The sequence below is a fragment of the Crinia signifera genome, chromosome 8 (assembly GCF_055691185.1).
Source record: "Crinia signifera chromosome 8, ASM5569118v1, whole genome shotgun sequence".
Classification (NCBI taxonomy): Eukaryota; Metazoa; Chordata; class Amphibia; order Anura; family Myobatrachidae; genus Crinia; species Crinia signifera.
This window is the reverse complement of record NC_139224.1, coordinates 111,585,276-111,609,496: the sequence shown is the minus strand read 5'-3', so window position 1 is coordinate 111,609,496 and position 24,221 is coordinate 111,585,276. Positions and strand designations below refer to the sequence as shown.

Below are 24,221 nucleotides of genomic sequence, written 5' to 3'. Positions count from 1 at the left end.
ACCTAGTACTCTGTATATGATAAGGGCATATGCTAGGCAGAACGCATAGCAGAAAACCAAATGGCTTAAAGGGATGGTGTCACACAAATCACAGAAATCAACAATAATGGCAATAGCAGTAACATAATTATAACAGAGCAGTGATGCCCGTATGTTCGTTGAGCCCGAATGGGGCAACGGTGCCCAGTTTGATGATCCATCGGGCTTCGCACCGGAGGAGCGCAGCTTTCCGGTCTCCTCCCCGGATAGACGGGGGGATGTGGTCTATCATCCGGTATTTAATGGTGGTCAGATTATGTTTAAAAAGAGCGAAATGGCGTGCCACAGGTTGTTCACTGGTGCCAGATATAAGGGCCTGATACCAGGCCCTACATATAATCACCCTCGCACCGGCAAAATGATGCACATCAGATATACCCTATCGTGCAATTCACAATTTATTGTGTATCAAATTCTGTGCCCTTGTGGCCTTTCTTATATAGGGAAAACTGAGCGCACTTTCAAGGAGCGAATGGCTGCACACAGGTCTGCCATAAAAAAAGCCCTTATATCTGGCACCAGTGAACAACCTGTGGCACGCCATTTCGCTCTTTTTAAACATAATCTGACCACCATTAAATACCGGGATGATAGACCACATCCCCCCGTCTATCCGGGGAGGAGACCGGAAAGCTGCGCTCCTCCGGTGCGAAGCCCGATGGATCATCAAACTGGGCACCGTTGCCCCATTCGGGCTCAACGAACATACGGGCATCACTGCTCTGTTATAATTATGTTACTGCTATTGCCATTATTGTTGATTTCTGTGATTTGTGTGACACCATCCCTTTAAGCCATTTGGTTTTCTGCTATGCGTTCTGCCTAGCATATGCCCTTATCATATACAGAGTACTAGGTCTCCCCACTTGCATATCTCATGTTGCTATAATAGCGTTATGCACTGTGTGTGATTTATCATGTTTTTTCATATTAAGCTTTTTTGCTTTACAGTTGTCTTGCGACAGTTTCCTGTCAGGACGTGGCTGCGTCCATTTGTTTATTCTTGTTACCTTGGTGATAGGTGCACGAGCGCTGGAGGATCATCCTGACGCCGCTGACGTCATCTGTTTGCGCGGAGGGGCTGGTCCCCAGCTCTCACTGTTTGGGAAGTCACTCTGGTGTTTCTTATAAAGGTATGTGTACTTTTAATGTTTGTTGTTTAAGCCTGATGACGATATCGCGGTGATATCGAAACGTTGCTGAAATAAACCTGTTTTATACGGATTGAAAGAAGTTTTTTGGTGTGCGGCACCCTCGCTGGGACTGTATATATATATATATATACTGTATATATAGAGGATGGACAGCCCTCAGGAATAAAATATCACAGCATCAGTCATAAATGCTAATGTATCGCCCCTTTATCAAGACGTAAAATATACATAAAAACACACACACACATACATATTTTATATAATTATATATATCCCAAAACCTGCCTAAAATAATACAATTATAATAGATGTATAAGAGCTGACTGCCTTACTCAGATTGAAGTTGCAGTCAGGCCAGCAGCCCAGTATAACTCGAGTCGACCTCTCCACAGCAGCAGACGCTGCCTGCCCAGATCCCACCTCTTTCTACAGCCTTCTTCCGCACCCAGCCACTCAGTGACAGAGGCGCAGGCTGCTTACATTATCTGACAGCTGAGCCGTCCCTCAGCTGCCCTGTACTGCTATAGGGCGCCGGCGGCTCAGCTGTCAATCAGCGCGGCGGGGAGGGAGCAGAGCGCGGTGCTCAGCTGCAGTGCAGATCGGAAGAAAGATCCGATCTGTGCTGGGGAGGGGGTGGAAGTGCGGAACTGCTCTGAGGACAGCCGGGCAGCCCTCAGCCCGGCTGTCATTCTGACTGCCTGGCTAGCGGCGGCTGATGGTCGCAGCCTGCCGCCCATGACAGGTGCCGCCCCTAGGCCCGTGCCTCACGGGCCTAGTGATAAATCCGGCCCTGCTGCTATACACAAACATACAATGCCAGTGTACTCACACACATTGACACACACACAAAGGGGACAGTGCCAACTCTAATACATACACCCAGGGGTCACCTACAAACACACATTGGAGTCAGTGCTAAGCTACATAAACACACACACAAACACACCACATTACAGACCTGCATGTACCTAGTACCAGCTGCAGCCACTATGGATGTAGCTGCAATGCCGAGGCAGAAATACATAACACTAACCTGCTCCTCCCCCAGCCTCTCCTCCGAGCTGCTTGCTTCCTGTATTAGCACTGTCACTCCCCCTGACCCCCCTCCTCTGTGTCTTCAGCCTGCAGCAGCTAGCCTTCCTTCCACCGTGCGGGGCTGAGGTGCAAACTCCACTGCTGCTGCTTCCACTGCTGCTGGTAGCCTGGTACAGTGTTCCTGAAGGCTTTGCTGGGTGGCGCGGCAGCTCTGACACATCACTATGCTAGTATAATGCCATGCTAGTGCGAAGCTCCTCCCCCATCGCGCCAGACAAGCGCATGTGCAGTCTGGATGTTCAGACTGGGCTTTGACATTCCGGGGGATTGGGAGGGCTTTGCGGGGCTCCGGGGGGACCCGGGGCCAAAGCGGGAGGCTCCCGCAAAATGCGGGAGTATCGGCAAGCATGACAGGAGATGCTTGGGATCCTGCTGCCTCCTTCCTCCACTCTGCATGTTACAGGAGCAAGCTTCCCCCTTGCTGCACCCCCTCCCCGCACACTGCTGTCACTGTGATTGCGGTGGAGGGTGATATACAATTGCAGCTGCAGGGTTTGAATGCATACTCACCCGAAAGGCACCAAACACATCTTGCTGTGGCGGCCTGTACCTCCTCACTGCTGCAGACAGCAAGGTAAAGGCACGCTTGCCGGGGCCCCACATTTAGGCCCTTATTCTGATTCGGTCGGTACGGCCCGCGTGCGGCCGTACCGCCGATGTTTGGACTCTGCACATGCGCAGAGGTCAATCTGCGCATGTGCAGCCCCCTTCGCCGCAGACGTATTTCGTCCGCCGCAAAGGGGGCGTATAGGGGCGTGAGAGGCTTCATGCCCTCATTTCCCTATGTGTACGCCCCGCGTTTCATGGGCGTTCCCATGCAAACGCGGGGCGTATGCATGGTAATGAGGGCATGACGCCCTCATTACCATGACATGGGGGCGGAAAGCTAACGTCGCCGGATGTCAGCTTTCAGCCCCCATACAAGCTACCACACGGACGATTGTCCGTGTGGTCTTAGCTTGCGGGAGCTGCCGCGGCGTGCGGGCCTGCCTTCGATGGTCGACGACCATCGAATGCAGGGGGCAGCTCCCACCATGGTGGAGGCGTAGCCTCCACCATTTTAATGCGGATCGCCAGCCGTCCGTGTACGGACGGCCGTGGCGATCCGTCTGGTGGGCGGCCCTTGGTTTGTGCGGTCGGAGCCCCGTGTGCGGCTCTGACCGCACCAACCAGAATAAGGGCCTTAGTGCTGTGTGTCCCGCATCTGATGCTCCAACCGCTTCTGGCTGGAGGCTGCGGGCCGCTTGAAATGACAGCACGGGCCGCAATTGGCCCCTGGGCCGGACTTTGGACATGCCTGGTCTAGGTCGACAATGATAAAAGGTTGACACAAGCAAAATGTTAACATGTCAATTGTTGATGCATGAAAATGTCAAGTTTTTCATGATTTTTTTTCTTCCAAGTGGTCATAGAGGAAGAGTAAAATAGTGTGACCATAACACGGCAGTTGTAGCAAGCCATGCGAGGGGACGTGGTACACTAATATGATGTCCATGTCGACATATATCAACATAGACCCCAAAAATGTGCTTGGATCAACCTTTTCCTGTATCAACATTTTCCTGGAGCCGACCTTTTGCATGTGTTGATCTTTTGTCAATGTCAACCTAGATCTGGTCCATGTTAACTTTTTTTTTTAATGTGTCAACTTACTGCCTGTCGACCAACAGTGGAAAATACACTGTTGAGGGAAAATACAGGTCTATAGTAGTTGTACAGTTTATGTTGTTGGTGGACAATGTCTGATGGATGATTAACTGCACAGAGTGAAATGTGATCATCTATTCATTGCATTCTCTTCTCAGAGTTCACCTGTGGCCTTTAGCCAAAATTGTTCTAAAAGATTAAAGTGTTACCTAATCTACAAAAAAAAAAAAAGCTCTTAGAATAATTTTTATTTTTATTTTTTTGCTTCTAAAGAAACAAAGGAGTTGCATTTATATTTTGATATGTACAACCCAAAATTCACTCTTTTGGGTTGAAACCTTTAATAAAAGATTGCTTGTTACATATAGGGCAGTATTCAATGAAAATAGGTGTGGCAGTTTAAAACCAGGTGAAAGCCAGCCACAGAACCTGTGTAATTAATGTGTCCCGGATTAAAGGGATGAGTTGGTTACCCTAGTGGCAGGCAGGGAGATGGAAGTCTCCCTGCCTGCCCCAGAACGTTTGTGGGGGGGAGGTGGGCTCCCCGGGAGCTAGGCAGCACAGGCTGCCCCCCGGGATAGCCAGCAGGCAAGCAGGTATTCACTGCACCCGATCGTGCATATGTAATGATCGGGTGCAGTGAATATATGAATATCTAATGAGCGGCTCAGCTCCTGGCCCCGTGCTGGCTGCTCTGTGTAAAAAAAAAAAATATATATATATATATATATATATATATATATATATATATATATATATATATATATATATATATATATATATATATATATATATTGTTTAAAAAAAATCAAATATATTCATGAGCTGCAAGCACATGAATAAAAATAGCATGCCCCTTCACAGAAAAAAAATCTGATTTTTTTTTTTACACCAAAATAAAAATTAAAAATGCTTTCTTTTCAAAGATCACATTCCAGTTCACCAAAAAAAGATGAGGAATGTAAAATAGAGAATCCGAGGGAAAATCACTGGAGAAAGCAGTTCTCCACTTCAGCATTGAATACACACTCGGCGAATTCCACTAAAAACCCCATTGAAAACCACTGGCGAATCGCGGAGAATCACAAACAGAGAATCGCCAGGCATTCGCTCTTCATTTGCAGAGAATTGTGTCCATGGAATAGGGCGAATTGTTTGTCCTGTGAGAAAATTCCCTGTAAACCCGGGGAATTGCCTGATTCCCCAGAAAATATGGCGAATCAGAGGCATTGAATACTGGCCATAATGTTTAACCATGGTTTAATGTTACCAATTCCCAGGGTCATTTATGAAACTGCAAAATGCAGATTCCTTTCTCAAATGCTGTGCATGGCATGTATAGTAATGCTGTTATAGCTCTATGTGTGTGCCCATTTGTAGGAAAAATAGTATAACCTAACGTGAATACAGCACCAACAGCTGGGATTGAAAAGGAATTATTTGGATTGGGAGAAGCTGGGAAGATCAAGGGAGTTTTGTTATAAGGCTGTGTACACACGGGGTGATTTTGTCTAATATCGCAGGCAATATGGTCGCTGAGTGACCATATTGCCCGCGATGTAAGTGTGCACTGTCGATATATATCGCCAGCTGGGCGCTCCCGTTTTCTCCCCCGTAGTGATCGCTGGTCGCAGGAACATGCTCCTGCGACCAGCTGATTTCCACTGCCGGGCTCCCCCGGCAGTTTCCTTTTTAATCAGCGACCATCTCTTGTCACTGATGCAAACGGGACACTGAGCCAGGGCCAGATTAACAATGGGCCTGATGGAGCTACAGCTCCATTTTATAGCTGAGGGCCAGGGCTTTCCAATGAGCCCAGCCCTGAGTCCCTAGCCCCCTGGGAACCAGAGATACCACCAGGCAAAGCTGGAACTTTTTTCCCATAGGATAACATGGGACCCATTCATTCCGACCCCCACTCGGTTCCAATGGCTTCCCCCTCCGGCATCACAGAAGATGCCAAATCGCTGGGCCTTCAATCTGATACCAGGCTGGTCCATATGGGTTAATTGGTTCTAGAGATATTGCGGATAAACCATTTCATGGCTGTTCATGTTGTTTGAGGACAGATTTCACTGGATCCAAACGGCCCAGTTTCACGTGACCAAAATTATTCGAAGCCCACATATAAATGGGTCAGTTGGGTCCGAAAATATAGCTGGTTGTTTAAAGGGGAAGTTTCTCTCCCCCTCACATCAGAAAATGCAGGGACTAGGCTGGTGTAAAAGGAGCCATCCCGGGAATGTCCCTGCATGATCCTGGGACCATATTCCTGGGTAAGTCTCTGCATTTTCTGGTGTAAAAGGGGTATTATTTCAAATAGCCGTGACCTGCAGTGCTCTGAATACAGCAGGGCAGCCCCCTGCGCTGTGCCTGGCGACGGCTGTCCCCCAGTTACCCTGAAGCATGTATTCCCTCTTGGCAATGAGCATAGAACCCCTGGCAATGAGCATGTAGGTAAGCAGCACTTATGTAGCATAATTTTTAATAGAGAATTTAGTTGGGAGTTTAACAATCAGTTAGCTTTATGTATAGGAATCTACTATAATATTACTAACTCAAAAGAGAGCGCCACACATCTGAATTGTAATATCAAATACATATATAAAAAAATTTATTATATAGAAGAGAAGAAAAACAATAAAATTACATAAAAAATCATAAAACACAATATCGCAATAAAATTAAGCCTCAATAGGATGCAATAAAGGCAAAAGCCAATAATAACTTTTGTTAGTATTCTGGTATAACCCAACTCTGGATGATATTTCTGCACAATTATATACTATTTGATATGTAAACAAAATTAATTGGTATCGGCCCTTTTAACTCCAAAGGGTTAAATTGATTTAGGATGGTTTTTAGTTGAAGGATAAGTATCCAATACAATGGAGTATTCCTTATTTTGTGAAAAGGGCTTGTAGGAGATGTTCTGCACCGATGGAAATAATAAAAGGAACAGTACCTCTTGTAATGTACACAGCAATTTGTGTGATCTCCGCCGCGGACCTCTGTGTGGGTTCGCTTCTACCCGCCCGGCTCCAGCTGATGACAGCGAGCCTTTGATGTTTGTAGTACGGCGGGGAGCAACCTCACTGACCTGTGTTGTTTATGCAGGTTCTCCGTGTCCAGCTTCTCAATTAAGCAGATTTCTACGGCCGGCTGTGTGCTGCTTGTAAAAAGGAGGTGCTTTCGTTCCTTTAGCTTGCAATCTCCCGGGGTAGGAGGGAATCTCTGCAGATAGTAGTTGGGTTAATGAATGTCCAGATATCGGATCCTTGACGCGTTTCTCCGCAAATTACACACGGCGGTTTCTTCCCACACAGAGGTCCGCGGCGGAGATCACACAAATTGCTGTGTACATTACAAGAGGTACTGTTCCTATTATTTTTTCCATCGGTGCAGAACATCTCCTACAAGCCCTTTTCACAAAATCAGGAATACTCCATTGTATTGGATACTTATCCTTCAACTAAAAACCATCCTAAATCAATTTAACCCTTTGGAGTTAAAAGGGCCGATACCAATTGACTTTGTTTACATATCAAATAGTATATATTTGTGCAGAAATATCATCCAGAGTTGGGTTATACCAGAATACTAACAAAAGTTATTATTGGCTTTTGCCTTTATTGCATCCTATTGAGGCTTAATTTTATTGCGATATTGTGTTTTATGATTTTTTATGTAATTTTATTGTTTTTCTTCTCTTCTATATAATACATTTTTTTTTATATGTATTTGATATTACAATTCAGATGTGTGGCGCTCTCTTTTGAGTTAGTAATATTATAGTAGATTCCTATACATAAAGCTAACTGATTTGTTAAACTCCCAACTAAATTCTCCATTTTCAAGTGGCAATTTCCAGAATTGCCTTTGGGAGCAGCCATAATATTCTTTACATAGAAACCAACACAAATTGGTATAGAGACTAATTAGCGGAGCATAATTAGTGTAATTGCGCCCGATTGTTGTTCTTATAATTTTTAATAGGCATTATGGTGTTTGGCCTAATAGTAATGGACATTATGGTGTGTGGTTTAATATGTAATGGGCATTATGGTGTAAATTGGTAATGCGCAATGCCCCTATTTATGAAGCATATTGTGCATATCCATTTGGTATCGTGTGTAGTTTGGCTCAATCCATGTGGCATAACGTGAATTTTGACTCCTTCCATGTGGCATAATTTGTAAGAGACAAGTACAGTATAAGGGGGTTACTATTGTGTTGCATGATTTGTATAAGGGGTATATGGTGTGGTAAACTTAGGTGACCACATAAAAGGTGCTGCAATGTTGTCTACCAAGTTTCAGCTGTCAGTATTTTTTTTATGACTGGAGTGCCGCCTCACCCTGCAAGTATTTTAGGACATCGGCATCCTGCGGTGCACCTTTTGGAGGGCACCCGGCAATATGTCTCCCTGTTTTTCCAGGCATATATAATTAGTTGAAAGTATTTTACACAAATAGAGACACACCCATGAGCAGACCACCCAAACAGAACACTGGTCACACCACCCACATTATTAGGTGCTGGCCACAACCCCTATTAATGCGCATAATAGGCCCTTGATAGTTTTCAGCTCCAGGCCCATTTAGACCTTAGGGCCAGATGTATCAAGCTCAAAAAGTGATAAAACAGAAAGTGATAAACAGCCAGCCAATCAGCTCCTACCTGTCATGTTACAGGCTGGGTTTGAAAAATAACAGGTAGGAGCTGATTGGCTGGTTGTTTATCACTCTCCTTTTTATCACTTTTTGAAGCTTTATACATCTGGCACTGCACTGAGCGATATATTGCTCGGCGATATATCCCCCCCCCCACCCGTGTACGGGGCTTAAGTGTGCTGCCTGATATACCTAATACCTTTTACTAATTGCTACCAATTTGTTCTCTCAATCCAGGCCCATTTGATATACCGCATAGATGCCTACCTGACCCTCTCCTTCAGGTAAAAAATGCTCTGTTCCTGGACTTCCCTGGTAATGTGTTATTGCCAGCACCTGTGGGGAGCTAGGTAATTGATAAGAAAGGTGTTTCACCACAGGTGATGGCAATCATACATTACCAGGGAAGTCCAGGAACAGAGCATTTTCTCCCTGAAGGGGAGGGTCAGGTAGGCAACCATGATATACCGTTTAGACATAGGGAAATGTTCTTTTTTTTAACTTCAATAAATTTTTATTGTAGTATATTCAGAATATGGGGTACAGAAATTAGAAAAGGGGAGACATTATAAAGTGGGGGGGGAGGGGGTAGCAGACAAATAGAAAATCAAACACTTCGCTACGCAGAGCGAGCAATGTAGTACAGGCACAACATATGTACATAGTAAATGAGCAATAGGATTTCTGTTTAATCTTTGCTGAGCATAATATCAGTTTTACAGGCTGGGGGGGGGGGGGGGAGAAGGCAGTGTCCTCCGGTCGCTGTCCCTATCATGACTCTTCAGGCTCGTTTAAGCTAAACTGGGGGGGTCTGATGTGGATACGAGGGGGAAGAATCTGGCTCCCTCACCTTCTGTCACATATGCGTGCCATAATAGCCAGCGATGGGAGATAGGCGAGGATGGTGGCATGTTAAAGGGGGGGCCATTCTCCATCAGGAAGTGGTGGTTCATCTTCAGAATCACCTGTAGGAGGGATGGGGGGGTAGGCTGCTTCCATTGTTGAGCTAGGTTAGCTCGCGCGGCTATGAGTATATGACCCATAACCAGTCTCTTCTCGGTTGGGACCTCTTGGGGGTAAACATGGAATAAAGCTATGGATGGGTCGGGGGTGACTGTGTGAGTACTGAGGAGATTAGCTCAAATATTTAAGGATTTGGGGGCAAGTTCAGAAAATATGAAATATGTTCCCTACTTGACCACACAACCTCCAACATTTATTGGAGCTTGATGGCCAAAAGGAGTGCAGGCGCTCTGGAGTCATGTAGATTCTGTTTATGAGCTTGATATGCATTTCTGTGTGGTTCAAGCAGCGGGACATATCAAAGGAGGTGAGAAAAATTTGGCGCCATTGTGCTGGGGTGAACGTTCGCCCTAAGTCGGCCTCCCATTTCGTATGTGCGGAGGTTTACGAGAAGGTATGGGGGGTTATTAGAGTCTTATACCAGAAGGAGATGTCACGTTTAGTATGGGGGGAGAAGGGTCTGGAGAAAATGGGCTGGAGTGTGGGCTGTGGGGGGGGGGGGGGGGGGTAGTATCGATATGGTGGTTCTCCACCAGTGAGCTAATTGTATGTAGTGTAGGTATTCTGAAGCGGGGATCTGGAAGCTATTTTGTAGGGAGGCGGAGGGGAGGGGGGCGTGTGAGTCCAAGATATCCCCTAGGATGTTAATGCCTCAGATTTTCCAAGAGTTAAGGTTAAGGTTTGGAATCAATTTAGCTACAGTCGTTATGGAAACATTGGGTAGGTTATTTGTAGTGGTGGCTAAGGTGGATAGGAGCTGATCCCAGGCTTGTAGGGATGCTTTGGTGGACGGGAGTAGAAGAGGCTGGTTCGGTCTGAGCTGACGAGGGATTCTAATTAGGTCGGCTAGGGGTATATTGGGGGAGAGGGTTTGCTCAATAGCAACCCAGCTAGTAGGGGAGTCAGATATGGAGTAATTTTTAATTGGGGCCAGGAGGGACGCCCACTGGTAAAGGAACAGATCTGGGAGATCTAGGCCACCAAATGCTCTGGGTAGGCACAATTTGGCTCGAGCAATCTTTGGGGGCCCGGATGCCCAAATGTATTTTGTCATGATAGACGAGCTCAGCCGGAGGGATTTCTGTGGGAAGCTGTAGGGGATAGTCCTAAACAGATACATCAGTTTTGGCAAGAGGGACATTTTGAAAGCCGCAATACGGCCCATCCAAGAGATATCAAATGCAGTCCAGGAATTGAATATGGCAGTCAGGGTCGAGAGCAGAGGGGTAAGGTTAATGTCGAAGACTTTGGATGTGGTGGAGGGGATATTGATCCCCAGATATTTTATGGACTCATTTTGCCAATTGTATTGGTATAATGATCGTAGTTGGGAGATGGATGAGGAGAGGTTGATCGGGAGTGCATCTGTCTTGGTAGTATTCAGTTTGTAGTATGAAGCCTTACTGTATGTGTCTAGGATGTCGTGGAGGTGCGGGAGTGTAGTGACAGGGTTGGTTATAAAAAGCAGGACATCATCTGCAAAGAGACTTAATTTATGGCGATCTTGGCCTATCTTTAGACCGCCTATCCTGTTGTCGTTGCGTATAGTAATGGCCAAGGGGACAGCCTTGCCTGGTGCCATTTGTGATGTTGAAGGCGTCTGAGAGGAAGCCGTTGCTGAGCACCCGGGCCGAGGGGAAGCTGTAGAGAGTCATTATAGACGTGAGGATACGATCTTTGAAGCCAAAGCGACACAGTGCCTCCTGCATGTAGTGCCAATTCAGTCTATCGAACGCTTTTTCTGCGTCAAGAGATAACAAGAGGAGGTCCTGTTAACTGGAGAGGGAGTCGATTAAATCGAATACCCGTCTAGTGTTGTCGGAGGCCTGTCTTCCTGGGACAAACCCGGTCTGGTCAGGGTGCACCAGCAACGGCAATATCTGGTTGATACGTAGGGGCATCAGCTTGGCGAATAATTTAATGTCACAATTCAATAATGCTATGGGGCGGTAGTTCTGGCAGAGGGATGGGTCTTTTCCCGGTTTAGGGATAGTCACTACGCGGGCTTCCAATAGTTCTGGACAAAGGGAAATGTTCTAACCCCTAAGTGTTGTGTCCGCAAAATTTTGCAGCCACTAAAGGTGCCCATACACGCTGTGAGAATCGCACATACGTTATGGGCTAGATCGCATCGCGCGGCATGCATGCAATGTGTGTGCGATGCGATCCGAAAGCAGTACAAAAAGTATTTGCAGCACATTGCATCGCATGCTGCTATTGCAGCGTGTATGGCCACCTTTAGGCACAAAACCCCGGACCATTATTTAAAAAGTGTCTAAATTAAAATTATAAACAATTTTTTTAATAATTGTAGATTTTTTTTTAAACATGTATAATAAAAGACTCACTGTTCTTTTGCCTTTTTTAACTCTTGTGCAGTCCCTCCTCTTCTATCTGTGTAGGCAGGATGCTGAGGATGCCGTTACACCCCTCTTGTGACTGAGGGGGAAAGGAGGGGAGAGGAGGAGGAGATGGAAGAAGAGGGGATGAGATAGCGGGAGCAGAGTGTTGAGGACTATTGTAGGCACCCAACAGGGAGTTACCTTATGGATGCGGCGGGGGCCATGCTTCCCCAATCCCCGGATCTCAGTCAGGAGTCTTCTCAGGATGCAGGAATGGGCACAGAACACTCAACTATCAGATTAGGTTGACCTTTTATTTTCAAAGCAGTCGCTGAGGACATCAACCCCTTTTTGTAAATGCATCACAATATTTCCACTACAAGTGGGCAACATGCAACAGTGTAGAAATGTTCTACTATGCAATAACCGTTCAAGTAACAGGAAATGTTTTACGGTGCAATAAACATTCAAGTAAAAGGGAAATGTTTTACGGTGCAATAAACATTCAAGTAAAAGGAAATGTTTCACAGTGCAATACACATTCAAGTAAAAGGAAATGTTTTACGACACCGTTCTCTGTACTAGTGACGTATCCCAAACTAAGCTAAAGTTACCGGTAACCTACTCAACTTACACCTGACAATCCTTCGCAACAATTGTATAATGTCCTAACTCGCAGGCCCTAATGGCCCGACCTGTGCACAGGGGTTTGGCTGGGGCCCATGGTGGTGCACATATCCAGTCGTGGGAAAGGGGTAGGGCTCTGCCTAATGCCTTGGGTATTTACTGGCCCTTTACCAAGGGTATCCTGAATTGGAACAAAGAGTACTCCACGTAGTCCTCGGGGGAAGAGGGTATGCAGTCTTAGCAGCAGTGAGGAGGCCTTCTCGGCCCTTATAGTGAACGAGTTTCCTCACTGGGTAGGGCGGCCCAGGGAAAGAAAGACCGATGGCCTGACAGTTGCGGGCAGGCCACTAACAGGGGAGTGCCCATCTCCAAGGATGCAGGGGCTACCTCTGTGCTGAGTATGGCTCTGGTGGGACTATAGCAGGTGTAGTGTCGGGTCCCTAAAGGGCCTCAAAGGCAACACTCACGTTTAGGTGGCAAGATGGCGGCCAGTCCTTCTCCCTCCTGGATCCCCAGCACATGGGGCTCTCTCTCGCGGTCCCGTGGCTCCAGCCTCACGAGTGCAGCAGTCTGCCGGCCTTCTTTGACCCCTCCGGTGTGCGGACGGGGTGTTGGCTCTGTCACACCGAGCCCCTCATGCTGTGGGCGCTGTACTGGCTCTCCCCCTGGCTGACAGTGGCGGCTCCGTTCCACACCGCGAGGCACAGGGTCTCCCAGCGGGTGCACGGCGCAGCTCTCTTCCTCACGTTACGCCGCCGCCTTCACTTCTCCGCTGCCGTTCTCTGCTCCGGCTGCAGTTGGCCCCTCTCCTCGCCACGCGGCACGTCCGGACTTCCGCCCCCTTCCACGTGAGTCCGGCTCCCTCCCCCTTTCCGTGCTCTCCTCTCAGCCAATGCCGTACGTCCCTGGCCCCGTCAGTTACAGACTGTCGGGGCAGGTTTAAGTTAACCCCTTCCTTCTGGGGTTTACACTATCAGTCAGTGGCGGATTTAAGGTGGGCAAATGGGGCGGTCGCCCTCCTAGGCCAGTGGAGAGCTTTTGGGTCAAATCTGACAATCTCACAAGTGTAAGGGGCCCCTAAGATTTGGGTGAGTTATTTTGTTTCTGTGCAGGGTAAATACTGACTGCTTTATTTTTACACTGCAATATAGATCTCACTTTGCAGTAAAACCCCACCCAAATCGAATTCTCTCTTCACATCTGCCCCACCTGCAGTGCACAGGGTTTTATCCATTTGAGAAGGAATCTGCCGTTGCAAGTGAACCAGAATAAGGGCTAATGTGCCATGCACAGCATGTGAGAAGGGAATCTGCATTTCACAGCTTCATAAATGATCCTAGGAATAGGTAACATTAAACCATGGTTATATATTAGTAAAAAGCAATCTTTTATTAAATATTTTGCAGGCATGAAAGTGAATTTTCCGTTGTACATATTAAAATGTAAATGCAACTGAATTGATTCTTTAGAAAAAAATGAAATGTTCTTGAAGAACTGCCTTTGTTTTTGTTTTTTTAAGCTTAAGGCCCGGACAAGTCGGACCTGCTTTCCCGTGCAGCTCCCCGGGAGGTCTTGAATATGATTAGGCACTTGATAAGGGCCTTTATGCAGGGACGTTGAAAGGTTTCTTGGCACCCTAGGCAAAACATCAACCTACTGCCCTGTCAGGGACATAACTCCCAGAGGCAATGGAGACACCATCCTCTGGACTAACAGCATTGGAGGGTCAACTGCATGTACAACAGCACCTGTGCCTAGTGGTAGAGCCTGACCTGCCTTTATGCTGTTATTTCTGTATGTGTGTGCCCATGGAATGTTATATTCTCTGAGTGTGATATATTTGCTATTTTCCAGCAAAGATTTTTTTTTAAAAAGGTACTTCAATGTTAGTGTCAACACTGTCCATGTACCGCGTCCCATCGCATGGCACACTGCGCTTTCCATGCTTTGGAATCAGTGCCTCGCTGCCCTCAGCACACTATTTTATTCTCCCTCCACGGCCTAGTGGATGGTAGAGCATGAAATACCGCCTGTCGGCACATGTCAGCTGAACATTTTGTAAAAAAAGTCGACTTTTTCCATGTCCACCTTTTGACCATGTTGACCCATTGCCTGTCGACCTTTAAACCCTGTCGACCATTTTCATGTCGACATTTTGTGTGTCAACATTTAAACCCTGACGACCTTTTGACCTTGTGACTGTCGACCATATGACTGTCTATGATCAATCCGGATACCAATAACACAATTACTGTGCATACAGTAGGTGCAATGCTAAACATATCAAGATCTGTCACGGTATTGAAACATACATATGACAGTGAATATATGATACATTTTTATTTGTTATTACCTTGTATTTCACATTCACTGAATGTGATGTGCACCTAACATACATACCAATGTGACAATAAGGGGCGTGTCTTCATACTGGTTACTTATACCCATAGTGGGTGGGGAGAAACACATGCTGTGCTACGTTGTCCTACCTTACTCTAATCTCAGTCAGTTCATCCTCTCTGTGGCAAGTTCACACACCTGGGATCCCCAGAGGAGCAAGACAATTGTGAGTAATTGTTCCAAACATTAGTACTTGTCTCATAATACAATAACTGTTATGCTAGGAAAACATTTATGGAGATAAATGCAGTAGAAATGTGAAAATTCCATTTTAAATAGAAAAACGTAAACAGTAGCATTTAGTGTATGTTATTATGTGCAAGACATACATATACCTCCCAACATGACCGTCTCCAGGAGGGACACGATGCTCTGCTCCTGCACTTTCTACTTAATGTATGATTGCATCACCTGTGGTGAAACACCTTTCTTATCAATTAAACCTGTTTAGAACAGGTGATATCAATCATACATTAAGAGGGAAGTCCAGAAACAGAGCATGGTGTCCCTCCTGGAACAGGTCATGTTGGGAGGTATGCATACACATACCTATACATACCCTCCAACATGACCCATTGCATTCGGTACACAATGCTCTGCTCCTGGACTTCCCTGGTAATGTATGATTGCCAGCACCTGTGTGGAACTAGGTAATTAAAGAGAAGGGTGTTTCAACATGGGTGATGACAATCCTACATTACCAGGAACACAGCATTGTGTACCGAATGGAATGGGTCATGTTGGAGTGTATGCCTATATACTGTACATTACTGTACATGTATTTCTTGTTCTCTGTCTATCTCTTTACCATGCATCAGTAGTCATGTGTGTTGCTTATTACATAGGAACTATGTGGTTGTGCTGGTTTGGTATCTTTCATAGAACTCAGGCTTTCCCAACCACGGTCCTCAAGGCACACCAACAGCGCAGGTTTTGTAGATATCCAGGCTTGAGCACAGGTGACTTAATTAGTACCTGAGTGATTCTGATTAAACCATCTGTGCTGAAGCCTGGATATCACTAAAACCTGCACTGTTGGTGTGCCTTGAGGACTGTGGTTGGGAAAGCCTGTTTTATAGATTAAAATAATCTTATAAATGCAGCAATTAACATAACTCTGTACATCTGCTAAATGCAAAACTACAAAACCCTTACTGTATCTCCGAGATCAGGACTGTAGTAGGTGTGGTGTTGGTCAAAATGGGCAAAACCATGTGCACTGCAGGTGGGGCAGATGTAAAATGTGCAGAGAGAGAGTTCAATTTGGGTGGGGTGTGTTAAAACTGAAATCTACATTGCAGTGTAAAAATATGCAGCCAGTATTTACCCTGCACAGAAACCAAATAACTCCATACCTCCCAACATGACCCTCTCCAGGAGGGACACAATGCTCTGTTTCTGGACTTCCCTCTAAATGTATGATTGCCATTACCTGTGGAGAAACGCCTTTCTTATTAGTAAACCTGTTGAGAGTGGCGAATATGAGCTCCTGCGGCGAACGCCGCAGGGAGCCTGAGGACGGTGGCAGGCAGGGAGATGGAAGTCTCTCTGCCTGCCCCAGAGCGTATGTGGGGGAGGTGGGCTCCCCGGGTGCCAGGCAGCACAGCCTGCCCCCCGGGGGTGCCAGCAGGGGACCGGGTATATTCACTACACCCGATCATGCATATGTAACGATCGGGTGCAGTAAATATATGAATATCTAATGAGCGGCTCGGCTCCGGCGCCCCCTGCTGGCTGCTGTGTAAAAAAAAAAAAAATATATATATATATATATATATATATATATATATATATATATATATATATATATATATTTTTTTTTTTTTTTTATTAAATATATATTCATGTGCTTACAGCACATGAATAAAAATAGCATGCCCCTCCTCAGAATAAAATTCCTGATTTTTTTGACACCAAATATAAAAAACAAAACACTTTATTTTAAAAGTTCACATTCCACTTCACCATAAAAAGATAGCGATTGCTACTCGGTGAATCATGGCGAAAAAAACCATGCAATGTATTCGCCATTTGGTCATTGAATAGGGTGATTCACTGTTTTTGTCAAAAATTCGCCTTACAGCACAAAATCGCCATAAAAACCTGGCGTATTAGCCTCATTGAATACGGCCCATACTTGTCTACTTTTCAAAAAACATTTAAGTTTGTGAAACAAATACCTATCTGTGCCATGTTAAAGTGTACTGCTTTACCTGAGCATTGTTATTCAGCAAGATCTACTTGCTGACATAAAGTATAATACTTTGCAGATGGTTCGCTATGAGTGTTCTCAAAAAACTTTATTTGAAAATGTATGCATACATAGGCATCATTGTGCAGTGCTGTATAACCAATAGGCGTGCACAGCACATTTTATTAGGGGGTGCACCACCTATTGTGTATGTCTAACAACACCCATTGTGTGCATCTAACACCACCAATCAGGTGTGTCTACCATCATCTATAGGCACTCACTACGATATAAAAGTCACTCAGCCACAACATAATCTCCTGCCTATTTTAGTCAGTTTTTAATCTTCTTATTACTCTCTGTAACAGTTCATGCAAATAAAGTCAAAAACATGTATGGATGACGCAGGTATGTAGTGATATGACAATGGTCTAGTACAATTAACAATGCAAAACACACATAATTGAATGATGGGCTCTTCTTTTAATAGAATACAGTTCTAAAGGTCCCTACACACTGGCCAACTATGGCCAGCGTGTATGGACAGTGATGATGTGCGGGGAAAGCAGCTCAGTGCATACACACTGAGTGGCTTTCCCCCTGCCCGGCGCCGACGGATGGGGGGAGGACGGCATTGCATAGCGGAGCGCTATACAAAGTCGTCCTGAAAGCCACTCATCTGCTGGTATAACCAGCAGATGAAAGGCTTTCCCGGGAATGTTACGGGAGCGCGCAGCAGCGCTCACCGCTCATAGCCCGGGCATACACACTGGGCGGCTTTGAACTGAAAGCCGCTCAAACCTGCTGTTTTTATCGACTTTCAGCTCAGTCGCCCAGTGTGTATGGGCCTTAAAAAGCAAAAGTCTTTGGTAAAAGATATTGCTGGTTGCTAGCAGCAGTGCCTGTGTACACCTAACACTAGGGGCGGTATTCAATGAGAATACCTGCGAGGTGCAGCAAATCCTTTTTAGGAGTCGCTGCAGATTCGCCATGTTCCAGAGCCGGCGGGCTCCGGTATTCAACGTGTCAGGGGCTCGCTGCCCCTGACTGGCGAATATGAGCTCCTGCGGCGATAGCCGCAGGGAGCCTGAGGACGGTGGCAGGCAAAGAGATGGAAGTCTCTCTGCCTGCCCCAGAACTTTGTGGGGGGTAGGTGGGCTCCCCGGGTGCCAGGCAGCACAGCCTGCCCCCCGGGGGTGCCAGCAGGGGACCGTATATTCACTATACCCGATCGTAACGATCGGGTGCAGTGAATATATGAATATGTAATGAGCGGCTCGGCTCCGGCACCCCCTGCTGGCTGCTGTGTAAAAAAAAAAAAAAAAATGTTTATCTCTGATTTCTGTTTTTTTCCAAGTTTAAAACAGCTACACAATGTGAGTAATGTACAATTAGGGAGATAGCTACAGGGAGAATGGGAGACTGCTGCTATTTCTAGGAGTCTCTCCAGTGGTGCAAGTAGAAAAAATTCCTTAGTGGTACTGTGCTGCGCGCCGAAGGTGCGCAGCGGAAAAATGGGCGTGGTTAGGGGCGTGGTCATGACACAAGGGGGAGTGGCTACAAGACAAATATGTGCCAGATATGCCCCCATAATGCCACACAATTGCCCCCACAGTGCTAGATATGCCTCCACAATGCCACACATGCCCCCCCCCCAGTGCCAGATATGCCCCCACAGTGCCACACATGCCCCCACAGTGCTAGTTATGCCCCTGGTGCCAGATATGCCCCCACAGTGCCACACATATGCCCCCAGTGCCAGATATTATATGCCCCCACAGTGCCACACATATGCACCCAGTGCCAGATATCATATGCCCCCAGTGCCACACATATGCCCCCAGTGCCACACATATGCCCCCATTGCCACACATATACCCCAAGTGCGGCATTTGAAGTGCCACACATAAACAGTTGCAGTACAGAGAGCAACTCACTGTGTCAGGTCCTAGGTCCTGTATCCTCTCCGATGCTGTGTCCTCTCCGGTCCTGTGTCCAGTCCTGTGTCCTGTCCGGTCTGGTCCTCCTCTAGTCCCCTGCCGCCGCTGCATGTTTCTGGGGAGGGGAACGCATCTCGCGTCTCTCCTGCCCCACATCTATCTCGCGGGCTGGCTCCTGATTGGCTGCCAGCCCGCGAGCACTGATTGGCTGACAGCCGACTGTGTCACAGTGACACAGGGAGGGGAAGGAGAGACGAGCAATGCGCTCCCCTCCCCTCCGAAGGCAATCAGCTGTGGCGGGGCGGCGGAGGCCACGCCCCCGCCACTTCCATATGCGCGCATGCGCATTACAGGTATATTTGGCTATTTCTTATGGCGGTACGGGGTACCGGCAATATATCTTTTACCGGTACGCCGTACCGCCATACCTGCACCCCTGAGTCTCTCTGATATTCAGAGACTTTTGGCATGTATGGGTTGAGGGATTTATAGGCACATTTATTAAGGGCATACACCATAACATGACAGATGTATCCTCACACTGTGCTGCTGCAATGCATACACATCGTAGCACACCGATTTGGGTACAAACACACCTGCTAAGCCAGGCATGTCCAAACTATGGCCCTCCAGCTGTTGTGAAACTACAAGTCCCATAATACCTTGTCACAGTTTTGCTATTAGAGGATGCTAAAACTATGGCAAGGAATGCTGGGATGTGTAGTTTTACAGCAGCTGGAGGGCCACAGTTTGGACATGCCGTTGCAAGTGAACCAGAATAAGGGCTAATGTGCCATGCACAGCATGTGAGAAGGGAATCTGCATTTCACAGCTTCATAAATGATCCTAGGAATAGGTAACATTAAACCATGGTTATATATTAGTAAAAAGTAATCTTTTATTAAATATTTTGCAGGCATGAAAGTGAATTTTCCATTGTACATGTTAAAATGTAAATGCAACTGAATTGTTTCTTTAGAAAAAAATGAAATGTTCTTGAAGAACTGCCTTTGTTTTTTTTTTTTTAAGCTTAAGGCCCGGACAAGTCGGACCTGCTTTCCTGTGCAGCTCCCCGCAGTGACGTGCGGTGAGGTCAGTCACTGGTGAGGCTCTGATTGATTGATACCAAGTATATATATATATATGTGTGTGTGTTGGAAGTAAGGCACAGTGAGGTATGCACCCGATGCTGTGCTCCCCCAAGCTGCTAGCACACAGGCCGGCCCCAGGAGTCTGAGGCTGGAAGATAAAGCAGACATCTGGGGCCGGGCGGTCTGTGTGTACCAGCAGCCACCCCCCAGCCAGGACCACACTCACGGACCAATACTTAATCAGGTGAAATCGCTTGGTGTGGATGCCCGTATTTGCAGGGAAAGACTCTGGATGTCCAGAGCAGCCGTCAGTTGTAACGCAGGGCTGTTCAGGCTTGTGCGCGTCTGTAGCCAGACGCCGGGTGTAGCAGCAGATGTAGTTAGCTGCTGTCGGCACCGGAGTCTCTGGAAGCCTGACCGCTTACGCCGGGTGCTCTGGTCACTCAGGCGCCAGCGTGGAGGATGACCATCTGTAAGAGCTGTCAGCGTCGGGCGCTCTGGTCACTGCAGCGGCGAGAGGATGTCAATCTGTTTGGTGCCGCTTGCACCGGGTGCTCTAATCACTCTCGCACAGCGTGAGGGTGATAGTCTGTGATAGCTGCTTTTGAGGGGGGAGGGAAAAAAGACCGCTGCTGGATTGAATATAATTGCTGGTATAATTCGCAGAGTTAATAGTGCAGTCAGGATCAGGATGTTAGCAGTAGAGAGGCAGGTAGGATAGGAAGGTGCCCGCTTGTGCACAGCGGGAACCTATGCACACAGCACAAGCACAAGGAACACTACCGTCCTGGCCCCTGCGCTGTGAACGAGTCCCGCTCCCGCCGCCCACTACCGCCGTGCTGCCTGCTGCCTGCGCCGATACCTGCCACCGCAGATGCCCGCTGCCAGTGCCCGACCCTTGAAGGTAACAGCTTCTGGGGAGGGGGTGTCTGGTACTTAGTGTCCCCCGGCTGGTCCAGCTGCTGCTGTACGCTCTGATCCCGGCAGATAGGGCTGGCTCTGAGAGCGGATACAGGCTGTCAGTGTATGACAGCCTGTATTTGCTGTCCTATCACATCTGTCTCAGTGAAAGCCCTGTCACTGAGGCAGATGTGTATGTGCCGCTTCCCCATTGGTTTCTAATGGGATTTTCAGCCACTTTTTGTGCCCGTCCTTAGATCCGCCCCCCCGCTGCTGGCAATTTTACATTGTCAGCAGGAGGCACAGGTCCCGATGCCTCCCAGCCTCCCCACAGTGTCCCACCACATAAATTATATAAAAAAAATACAAATAAGATATTTATTGCACACTATATGTGTGTTAAATATCTTTGTATTTTTTTTTTATCATTTATGACAGGTGAGGCACTGCCTCCCCTGCCTCCCCTGACTGCATGTCCCTGGCTCCCCGGGAGGTCTTGAATAAAATTAGGCACTTGATAAGGGCCTTTATGCAGGGCCGGTGAAAGGTTTCTTGGCACCCTAGGCAAAACATCAACCTACTGCCCTGTCAGGGACATAACTCCCAGAGGCAATGGAGACACCATCCTCTGGACTAACAGCATTGGAGGGTCAACTGCATGTACAACAGCACCTGTGCGGTTCACAGCGGGATCCAAGTGTGACCGCTGCTCTTCCACTTGAGCTCTGCAGCGCAGCCACATAGTTAACTGGCTTTACTCCAGGATTCCCCAGATCCTGGCACCCTAGGCAGAAGCCTAAAGCTGCCTAGTGGTAGAGGCTGACCTGCCTTTATGCTGTTATTTCTGTATGTGTGTGCCGATTGGAATGTTATATTCTCTGAGTGTGAAATATTTGCTATTTTCCAGCAAACAAAAATTTTAAAAAAGGTACTTCAATGTTAGTGGGCTATTCTGCGTAGGGAAATCGCATTGCATGGGCCATTTTAGTGCAATGCGATGTGTGAAGCGATTTTTAATGTCATTTATTCACTGCTCTGTGTGCCCCCAAGGTATCGCATCGCACCTGTAGCAAAATCGCATGCGACTTTATAGGGTGTGCGATGCCTTTACATTAGGTATACAAATATATTATTGTATGTCCTAAAAATAGCTTTTACGCACCCCCCCCCCCCACTATCCACGCCACCCCGAAGCGTGGCGAGCGGCAGCGGAACGCGTCCTCCGGCCTTTTCATACCCCCCACTATCCACGTCGGTGTGGAGTTGATTTTATATAGTGTGGCGAGCCACCGAGCCCAAAGCATGGCGAGCAGCTGCAGAATACATGTAAAGTAATCCGTGTCCCCTCACGGGGCTCGCCATGCTTCAGGCTCGCTGCGCTCGCCACACTATATACAGGGCTGCCAAGAGAAATCATGGGCCCTGGTACAACAACTTTCCGGGGCCCCCATGGAGGGCGCTCCTGGCAGTCTCCGCTGACGCTAGCTCCCCCAAGCCACCGCAGAGTCTGCAGACCCATCGCTATGCCACTGCTTCCTAGGTGGGTGCTTACTGAGTGGCAGTATGTGTATGTGTGTGTGTGTGTGCGTGTGTGTGTGTGTATATATATATATATATATATATATATATATTAGGGCGGAGTGAAAAAACTGAAATTGAGAAATTCAAAATCGGCTAGTGTGGGAAAGTTGTGACTTGACCTGAATAAGAAACGTGCAAAAGCATTTTGATCTGAGTCAACATCTTCTGTTCTGGCAAGAGGCCTAAAGTTTCACTTTTTAGGTGAAAATAGTGAAACCTATGAAGATGCTCCGATCTAGTTATAATTATGTCAGGATGTCTTAGAGTGGTTCATTAATATACTTTAGCATAGTAAAAAACAGTACGAGCTTGTCCTAGTGCAAAGTGACTGACTGGCGGGAGAAAAAAATCCCTAATAATTGACCCATTTTCATGGTCACAATTGTGAATATTGTGTGTTTTCTCCTGAACGTGTTTATAATAGAGAAGCACAAATACTCTAAATAGAATTTCAGTGACACTGTGTGAAATATAACACTGCATAATAGCCCTTAATCAGACCTGATCGCAGTACAAATTTGTTCTCAAAATGGGCAAAACAAATGCTGCATTGCAGGTGGGGCAGATGTAACGTGCTGAGAGAATTAAATTTGGGTGGGGTGTGTTGAAACTGAAATCTAAATTGCAGTGTAAAAATAATGCAGCAGGTATTTACCCTGCACAGAAACAAAATAACTCAACACAAATCTAAAGGTGGCCATACATCTACAGATCGATTGTCAGATCTGGCTGGTTGGAACAAATACCTGGTAATATCTGAATGGCAGTTTTCCAGCATTTCAAAGCAAAGTGCTCTCATCCATTACCAGTATTTTGTTCCAAACTGACAGATAGGACAATAAATCTGTAGATGTATGGCCACATTAACTCCCTCTGCACATGTTACATCTGCCCCACCTGCAGCTGCATTACAGCATATAATTATGCCAAAGCTAAGCCAATATATTAACAGTTAAATACATTAAAGTGCATTATGCTGTAATAAGTATTGCTGATCAATCCTGCCTAGTAGGGCTGTCTTTTTGTATGGGCTTAATGGGCACTTGCCCAGGGGCCCCAGGCGTATAAGGGCTCGATGTTGATAGCTGTGGATCCCCTTTTTCCAGGGATACCAGAATTTTGAAAATCGGCCCAGGGGAACTGCAGATATCCAACTTCAAAGCAGCAGTCCACATCCAACCTGTTAATTACAATTTCCAGTCATATTTCTCAGGTTCTCTCTGACACTAGCGGCTTGCGTCTATCATGCCCAGAACCAGAGATATCAGCCTTCAAGCAGCCTGTCCCTGCTCCAGCTCCAAACGTCTGGTGTAGTTTTTATATTTTTGTCAATGGATTGCTCTGGCTCCTGATCTCTGATACCCAAGTTCCCAGCACCTCCTGAAAGTTGGGACTCTAGGTTTTTATACTAGGCTAAGAAATCTATTTCCAGATAATGGCGATATCTGCAGTCAAACAAGCTGCCCTTCCACCGGAAAATGACGAATATTAAGCCCACTCCATTATCCAACCGTCCCC

General features: G+C 46.8%; 1 protein-coding gene across 3 annotated transcripts in view; it reads left to right on the top strand.

Moving 5' to 3' along the window:
- LOC146026376 (dimethylaniline monooxygenase [N-oxide-forming] 2-like) overlaps positions 1 to 24,221 on the top strand; it is a 133,231-nt gene that overhangs the window by 29,473 nt on the left and 79,537 nt on the right. The window contains exon 1 of one of the 3 annotated variants that reach the window (XM_083157000.1): positions 7,202 to 7,307. The exons of 1 other annotated variant lie outside the window; for it this stretch is intronic. The gene's annotated coding sequence lies outside the window, so the exon portion shown is untranslated. Of the gene's footprint in view, positions 1 to 7,201; positions 7,308 to 15,082; positions 15,167 to 24,221 lie in introns of those variants that run through there. One more of the 3 variants, XM_083156998.1, reaches the window with a different exon arrangement.